Here is a 9,247-nt window from a genome sequence, read left to right as displayed (position 1 = left end):
GCGACGGGGGTGTGGAGAGGAAGCGGACGACGTGGGCTGCACTGGGACTCGGGAACACGGCGGACTGCGAGTAGACTCGCCGTCGTTTTGTTTCGGGAAGCTCCTCGTGTACTGCGTTTGATTTCCCCCACACCACTAGCAATTTAAATTCATCATTTCAAAAGTAAACTAAATTCCTTTGACCAGCCAAATGAATATTTGTATTTCAATGGTATTTTTTACGAAACACAGTACAGATACACACGCTCACAAAAACATACATACTCACCTCTATGAATATATGTATGCACACCTCCTATAGCCATCTTCGAGAGACTCAGTTCAAAAAATTAATCTAGCGGATATTGAGATTAACGCAGTCACCAAAATTATCGCGTTGTTAACAAAAACTTCGCCTCCAACTAAAAGAATATTTCATCTTTATAAAACATGTTAAACTTAAGTAGTTTAAAATTTTCACTTCAATTGAGGTAGCTGTACATTTTACACCGCAATATGTGATGTGTAGAATGACTAATCGCTTTCGGAAGAAAATCGTGTCATTCGTGCAACCACGTTTTTCCAGAAACAAAAATTTATGCAACCCACGTCTTTCATTGGTAGCTACGCATTCACGTGGACACTTCACATCTCCACATTTACGCAGCGCTGGAAATCAAAACAAACAAAAACGATGAGCGTCGGCTCGTAGCCAAACTACATTTGGGCCTGGGCCACAAAATAGTTGCTCCGTTTTGATGGGCCCTAAACGTAAGAGGCAGTAGGAATACAATAGAAATGGGTCTGATCCATTAGGCCTTTCCTGTTTGATACCTCAAATAGTAACTTTGTCTCCAAAAAAATAAAACACTAAATAGTAACTTTAGCTTATGTCCTGAAAACGCATAACCTCTAACCTCAAATTGTAACTTTAGCTAATGTCCTGAAAACGCATAGCCTCAGAAAATGCGGTGAATTTAGAGGAAAAATTGAGCGAAGAAAGCTGCTCTAGGGAAAACCTTACCCCGAATCAAAAAGGGTTTGGAGGGGCCTCTTAACAAGAACTTTCAGCTGCAAGTCCAAGGGCCCTACCCCGTGGATTATCATGCATATCCTTCTCGCCCACAAAGCCAATGCCACTCGCCGTCAACACCGCATGCCTGCCTCCCCATGGGTTCAGTGCCAACATCAACAACTCCATCGGAGACAACAAACGATGGAGATGTTGCGGTGCCAATCCTCCCGATTGCGATGTATGCGTTTCTTCTCTATTTCCCTCCACTACTACTTGCTCCATATGTAGATTTGCTTGACGTGCTTAGTCTTCTACATGTAGTTAAGTTTGGTAGTGCTCATGTGATGTTGTTCTCGGTACCTAACTCACATAATAACCTATTATATAATTCTTATGGTATTTAAATGTCTGGTGCACTCTAGAAATTTCTAGGATTTTAAAAGTTATTATATATATATATATGTGTGTGTGTGTGTGTGTGTGTGTGTGTGTGTGTGTGTGTGTGTGTGTGTGTGTTACAAATAGACTAGTACATCTACCGTTGTGAGGATCTAATTTGTAGATGATTGCGATCTTATTGTCCTTACAATTTCCTTTGATTTAACTAGAATCTCAGTTCAAAAATAACAAAAAAAATTATTATCTTCTCATTGACTTACAAGATTATGTTTTAACAATGGTATAATGATGTACTATTGGATTGGGTCACAATGAAATTATGTATTAATATTACGAACATAAATGTGCACGTAAAAATTTGCAATCAAACTAGTTGAGATATAGCGATATGGTGAGTTATAAAAAAGGTAAAAGTGTTTTGTATAAACTACTGATGATTTTTTTAAATTGTGTCAATAGTACATTTTTGATTGTTTGGACCGACTAAACAAAAAGAAGCCTGTAAGAAAATGAACAATCTACGGGCTAAAGTACCTAGCTCCGAAAATGTACAAGTCGCAATAGTAGTGGTGATATATCTTAGATAGGAGTCCTAGCATCTAGTCGAGCCACCCCAATCCACACAAAACTTCAAATTGGACCTTGGTTTCTTCCTTAGAGAGGTTTAAATTTCCAACATACAAAACATGGGGTGTGACATCTAGAAGAGATGAGGCATGTCCATACACAAAGGTTGTCATCTTTCACCTTTATTAACTCGTTTCTATATGAGTGTAAGGGTATTTTACCCTTTATCCATTATTTTGGTAACAATGACACCGTGCTAGAGTATTTGGCCTAATATGTTTATAAGGATAATCTCAGGTATTAGGCAATGAGGCATAAATGGTGTATCAAAGGAACAAGAAGGCTAAAGGAGACCCCCCACTTCAACAACAATCGAAAAGGGGTCTACAGCAGAAATCCGGTCTGCAGCCCGGTCCAACCGGACTACAGACCGGCCATTCCGGCGTGTTGCCCGGCCAACCGGTCGCCAACCGGGGCAAGTCCGGCGCACGGCCCGGTCGACCGGCCGCCAACCGGGCTCCATACGAGGAACCAACATATCCGGTTGCCGACCGGTCAACCGGCCTCCCAACCGGAGCGTCCGGCGTGCGGCCCGGTCGACCGGTCGCCAACCGGGCGCAAACCGGGCGCCAACCGAAGGAGCTCCAGAACGATGCAAAGGGCATCCGGTCACTGGCCCGGTCCGACCGGCCTCACCACCGGGCTGTCCGGTATGTGGCCCGGTGACGAGGCGGTTCCTCGGCAATGCCCACCATGAGGGGCTTGGGTTTTAGAGAAAGGCGACGACGGAAGTTCCAGGAGCGAGGCGGTACACGACGTACCCAGGTTCACGTCCCCACGGTGGAGGATCGCTACGTCCTGCTAGCAATCCACTATATGAATATATGTACAGGGTGCCGCCATAGGCGAAGTTGATGGATCTAGTCTAGTTCTAATCCGCGGGTTGCGGTTTCTAGGCGTGTCGCCTCTACAATTATGTTTCTGATTATGCGTGTCCCTAAGGGGTGCCCCTGCGTGGCTTTATATATCAACCAAGATAGGGTTTACAAGAGTCCTAGTAGGATTCATATTGGAGTCTTCTTTCCTTGTAGTCCAAGTTGAGGCACGTACAGGTCCAGCTTGTCGAGTCCTCGTGCTGGTCCACCTTCATAGTTTGCACCGGGTATGGCAATGTCGAGTACCCGAAGGGTTATGCCCACGTCGCAGCTCCCCGAGTGTCCGGCCGAAGTGAAGCTTCGGGCAGTGGACTAAAGTTGTCTTCGCCGAATGTCTTGATCATCTGTTGAATCTTGTGCTTGATGTAGAATCGAAGTTGCTTTCTGTCGGGTGCGCGAAGCGCTCCCGATGGGAGTAGCCCCCGAGTCTATGGGCGGGTGCTTGCAGCCACGCATAGACTCAAGTTATACTACTCAAAGATCTTGATTGTTGATGCCGATGTCTTCAACTTTATTTTTCTTTGTTGGTGAGGTTGCCATATTTTTTATCGGGTGCGCGACTAGCGCTCCCGATGGGAGTAGCCCCCGAGCCTGTAGATAAATATGAAATAGTTATGTATAGGGTGTAAAAAATGCTAAGTCAAACACCGTAGACTTTTTCAAGTTCCGAGAACTTGATGCCGATGACTCTGGTGATGCCATAGATAGAAGAGTTGATGATTCAGATGATATCCCAGAGGAGCCGATGATTGAGATGATGGCCCTGAGGAGACGATGATTGAGATGATGGCCCAGAGGAGTCGATGATTCGGATGATGGCCCTGAGGAGCCGATGATTTAGATGATGGCCCTGAGGAGCCGATGATTTAGATGATGGCCCTGAGGAGCCGGTGATTTAGATGATGGCCCTGAGGAGCCGATGATTTAGATGATGGCCCAGAGGAGCCGATGATTGGGGTGATGGCCCAGAGGAGCCGATGATTTTATCGGGTGCGCATCCAGCGCTCCCGATGGAAGTAGCCCCCGAGTTTGGGCACTGATGCTTGCAACCGTGAGTAGACTCAAGTCGAGCAACCCGATGTTTACAGCTTTCTTCAGGTGCCGTTGACACATTGTTGTTTATTTCAAGGGGCAAACGCACCTTGAGCATCGTTGATGCCATTGTTTGTAAGTTTTTTGGTAGGTACATGTATATGCACTTTTACCGTGTCAATGCCGTTGGCAAATTTTGAAGGAGCAAATCTTAATTGCCCGTTTAAGCGTATGTGTATTCGTTGGTCAGCAAATTGTTTGAGTGATCAGCTCGTGTTGCAGGTCTTGCTAAACCCGTTGTATGTGCAACTTTGCTTTCAACCGATGTATGTTTTGACCGTGTGTCGTTTTCGTACGTGTTTCATGATCCTTGCTATCTCGCGGCACTCTTTGAGGCATCTATAGCAAAGAAAAAGAGCAAGGTCCCCGTTGCTTCATGATCCTTGCTATTTGCGGCACTCTTTGAGGCATCTATAGCAAAGGAAAAGAGCAAGGTCTTCGTTGCTTCATGATCCTTGCTATTTGCGGCACTCTTTGAGGCATCTATAGCAAAGGAAAAGAGCAAGGTCTTCGTTGCTTCATGATCCTTGCTATTTGCGGCACTCTTTGAGGCATCTATAGCAAAGGAAAAGAGCAATGTCCCCGTTGATTACCATCCATTGCAGCACTCGTATTTTCGTGAGGCTTTTAGATGATAACTTCAGGTATAAGAGGTCTTCATTTCCTCTTGAATTCCAATACACCAGTGCTCCCGATGGGAGTAATAATTCCAGCACACCGGCGCTCCCGATGGGAGTAATAGTCTTCATATCTTCTTGAATTTCAGATACACCGGCGCTCCCGATGGGGGTAATAATTCCAGCACACCGGCGCTCCCGATGGGAGTAATAGTCTTCATATCTTCTTGAATTTCAGAAACACCGGCGCTCCCGATGGGAGTAACCGCAATAGCTCGAAGATATTCCAGGAGCCCCCGAGTAATTCCAGCGCTCCCGATGGGATCGCATCGGGTCGATATTAAATAAGATGATATCCATTGAATATTCCAGATGATAAATCCACCAACCCGAGAGTGCATCGGGAGGAGATATATCCAGAGCCGAAGAAGATAAGTCCATCGAGTAATCATAGATGATGGAGAAAATTAATCCACTGATTTGGGGAAAATAAATCCACCGAGTAATCGAGAGTACTGGAGGTAACGATGTAATGGCACCTCCCCAATCATCGGGTGTGGCGAAAGAAAGAGGAACACTTAGTTCTGCAGGCGCAGTCGAAATAGTTGCGCCATCCAAGATAATTCGTGCCGGCGGGTGCAGCCAAAATAATCCCACGGCCAGAGATAGTCCATGCGGCAGGCGCAGCCGAAATAATTCCGCGGCCAGAGATAGTCCACGCGGCGCCTAGCTGACGTGGCCGATGAAGAAAACGCAGTTGTCATGGTCAATCCACGGCGAGTGAGCATCCGAATATATCGGGTCCGTAATGTCGGGTCCGCGGCAGGCGAGCCCCCGAGTAAGAAGAGTGCGCGATGGCTGGCGCGGTCAGCCGAGCAGGGCAGTCGACAGGAGAGCTCCCGAATATATCAAGTCCACGATGCAACAAGCGAGCTCCCGAGTGTGGCGACTGTGTGGGGTGAAGCAGTCGAAGCTTGTTCCGATCTACAGTCATATTACAGCGCAAAAAACTGTGCACAAATAATAGTACGAGCCAAAAAATACTTGGCGAGATAAGTTTTGCAAATAGTAATTAACTGGAAATATAGCACCTGATGGTTCTTGTGTCGGATGAAGATTTCGCGACAAAGCACGGTTCAAATGAAGTGGAACGACGTTTAACCTGGAGTAGTTGGCGCGATGCACTTTGTCAATGGAGGGTTTGAAGCTCGATTAGCAATCCCGTCGGAGCCGTTGGTGATGAAACAATATTTATCTGGCCGAGAGTTTTGAAGCGGATCCGAAAGTCGATTCTCTATCCCATACAGCCATGATTAAAGAAGATAGCATTGTCCGCTCATGTTTACTGGCTTCTCGGCTCGATTCCGCCGAAATAGACTGATACGCAATCAAACGTGTATACGGACGCTGATCACGAGCACGCGTATATATGACGCGCTCGGTTGCATGGATGTAAGCAACCGATCGTTGTCTTCTTGGAACTTTGGACAGCAGCTGCCGCTAATCGTTATGGGCTTCTGGCCCCCTTTGATTGACTCGTGGAATTCTGATTTCTTCTTGTCGCTGGCCGTAATCCCTCAAAGACGCATGTAGATAAACATTGCACAGAGGGTCAGATCCAAATAAAATAAGCAGTAGGCCAAGTAATCAAAGAGAAAGAGGATTGATGGGCGCAAATTCTACGCATCACGGCCGGCGTACGGGCGCGCGTATCGCCACAGTCGCACGGATGAGCCGCCGCTGATACGTGGCCAGATGCAATTTGGCGATTGAAGATGACGATGGATCCCGCCCGGATGACAAAATCCAACCGCCGCGCTTCCCACAGACGGCGCCAATTGACGAGGCGGTTCCTCGGCAATGCCCACCATGAGGGGCTTGGGTTTTAGAGAAAGGCGACGACGGAAGTTCCGGGAGCGAGGCGGTACACGACGTACCCAGGTTCACGTCCCCACGGTGGAGGATCTCTACGTCCTGCTAGCAATCCACTATATGATAATATGTACAGGGTGCCGCCATAGGCGGAGTTGATGGATCTAGTATAGTTCTAATCCGCGGGTTGCGGTTTCTAGGCGTGTCGCCTCTACAATTATGTTTCTGATTATGCGTGTCCCTAAGGGGTGCCCCTGCCTGGCTTTATATATCAGCCAAGCTAGGGTTTACAAGAGTCCTAGTAGGATTCATATTGGAGTCTTCTTTCCTTGTAGTCCAAGTTGAGGCACGTACAGGTCCAGCTTGTCGAGTCCTCGTGCTGGTCCACCTTCATGGTTTGCACCGGGTATGGCAATGTCGAGTACCCGAAGGGTTATGCCCACGTCACCCGGTCAACCGGGTTTGTCGAGGGAAAAGCTGAGGTGGCAAGTGACCAACGGCCATATTTCGAAGAACACTATAAATAGGCCTTCTCCTACCTCTGAACAGTTAGGCACTACACTACAAACTGTTCTTGAGCTCTCTCTCTCTTACTCCATTACTAGAAACACCAAAAGCCTCAAATCTACCTCCTCCTCCACCCAAACTCAAATCCCTCCGGGGAATCGTTAGAGGAGGACCCGATCTACTGTTCTACCAAGCCAAATCTCATTCCCCCTTGTATTCATCGAGAAGCTTGCTTCCTAGGGTTCCTTGGAAACCTTAGGTGGGAAAGAGGAGTCCGGAAGCATCCGGGCTGTGGATTTGCTCCGGGCAAGATTGTGAAGGTTTGGAGGCTACCTCAATGTCTACCACAAGTGAGTGAGCTATTCCTTCGTGGGATAGGCTCCGGAGAATAGGGTGAGCCTTCGTGGCGTGGGGAATCCTTCGTGGGACCTCCACCCTCCAAACGTGACGTACCTTGTTGCAAAGCAAGGGAACACGGGAATACATCCTCGTCTCTCGCGTGCTATCGGTTATCTCTAACGAAACTCCTTACTTGTGATTTAATCGCTCGTGAGAGCCTTCGTGCTCGAGTTAGTTGTATCCTCATATAGGTTGCTTCACCTAGTTTGCATTAGGCTCACCTTTATATTCCGCAAAGCCTAATATTGCAAAGAAGAATTAAAACTTGTAGAAACCTATTCACCCCCCTCTAGGTTTACCATCTCTATACTTTCAATTGGTATCGAGCTCGGACTCTTATTAAGGGCTTCACCGCCTTAAGAGTGAGATGGATAAACTCTTCGAGGGTCTAGATGACGACTCTAACCTTTCGGTTAAAGAGATGAAATCTAGACTCTTGGCATATGATGCCGAGAAGAAGAAAAAGGAGGATGAGCTACAAAACCAAATGACAGAAATGTCTTCCATGCTTAAGAAATTAACTAGTGGACCTCCTCCTAGTACGGCTTCGGCCTCTCTAGGGAATTTCCATGAAGTTAATCATGACTATCCCAAAAACACTTCACCCATGCCTCATATAAACCATAGTGGGAATGTTCCCCATTTTGATGGAACTCACTTTCCTTTTTGGAAATCTTCTATGGAATCTCATATTCGCAATGCTAGCAGGTGGAGTTATGGGAGATTATTGTTCATGGATACCGGGAGCCACAAGATCCCATTCGGTTGACCTCCACCGAATTCTACAACCGTCAACTCAATGCCTCCGCACGTGACAAGATTAGAAGTGGCATCAACCGCAAGCTTCTTGATCAAGTCAATGACATCGACTCCGCTAAAGAGTTGTGGGATCGGATCGTAGTACTCCAAGAGTGAACCGATTTGATCCAATCAGCTCTTTATGAGACCGCAAAGCAAGAGGCTCACCAGTTCATGATTCGAGATGGAGAATCCGTGGCCGATGCCTACGCTAGGCTTGGTGCTCTTAGAGTAAGAGTCAAGGGACTTGGTGTTGAGAAGTACAATGATGGCTTCGAGATGAATGAAGCATTCATAAAGTCCAAGGTCATTGCTATGATTGCCGTCAAGCAACAAGACACCAACCTTGCACTCAACTTGCAAATCATGACCAAGAGTGCCGATCTCAACTCCGATGATCTCGTCTCCTATGTGGCCGCCAATGAAAACATGGCCAAAGCGGGAAAGAGGCTCATGGCAATGAACCGTGTTGATGAAGCCTCACACAACCATGAAGCGTCACACAATCTTGCTCTCAAAGCTAGGGCCGATCATGGAAGCAATGAAGACTATGAAATTGAAGAAGAAGAAGAGATGACTTCAACTAGTGACATTGCTACCGACTTTGCTTTCTTTGCCAAGAAATACAAGGCAAAGTTCCCAATGCTCCTCAATGACAAGAAGAAGAAGAGAACTTGCTACAATTGTGATGAAGACAGGCACTTTGCAAATGAGTGCCCTTATGCGAAAAGGGTAGACAAGACAAGATTCATCAAAGGGGTCAAGCCAAGATTGAAGCCAAACCCAATCAACGATCGATACAAGAAGAACAAGGGAAGAGCCTTTGTTGGGACCGAGTACTTGTCTGATGATGAAGAGGAAGATGAGGAGAAGGAGGCCGGGGTGGCCGGTGATACGTCCAAAACGTATCTACTTTCCCGAACACTTTTGCTATTGTTTTGCCTCTAATTTGTGTATTTTGGATGCAACTAACACAGACTAACGCTGTTTTCAGCAGAACTGTTCTGGTGTCTCGTTTTTGTGCAGAAATCCAACTTTCGGGAAAAACCTCGGGATTTTGACGAAAG

Source organism: Lolium rigidum, chromosome 5 (assembly GCF_022539505.1).
Source record: "Lolium rigidum isolate FL_2022 chromosome 5, APGP_CSIRO_Lrig_0.1, whole genome shotgun sequence".
Lineage (NCBI taxonomy): Eukaryota > Viridiplantae > Streptophyta > Magnoliopsida > Poales > Poaceae > Lolium > Lolium rigidum.
Note: the sequence above shows the minus strand (reverse complement) of the source record.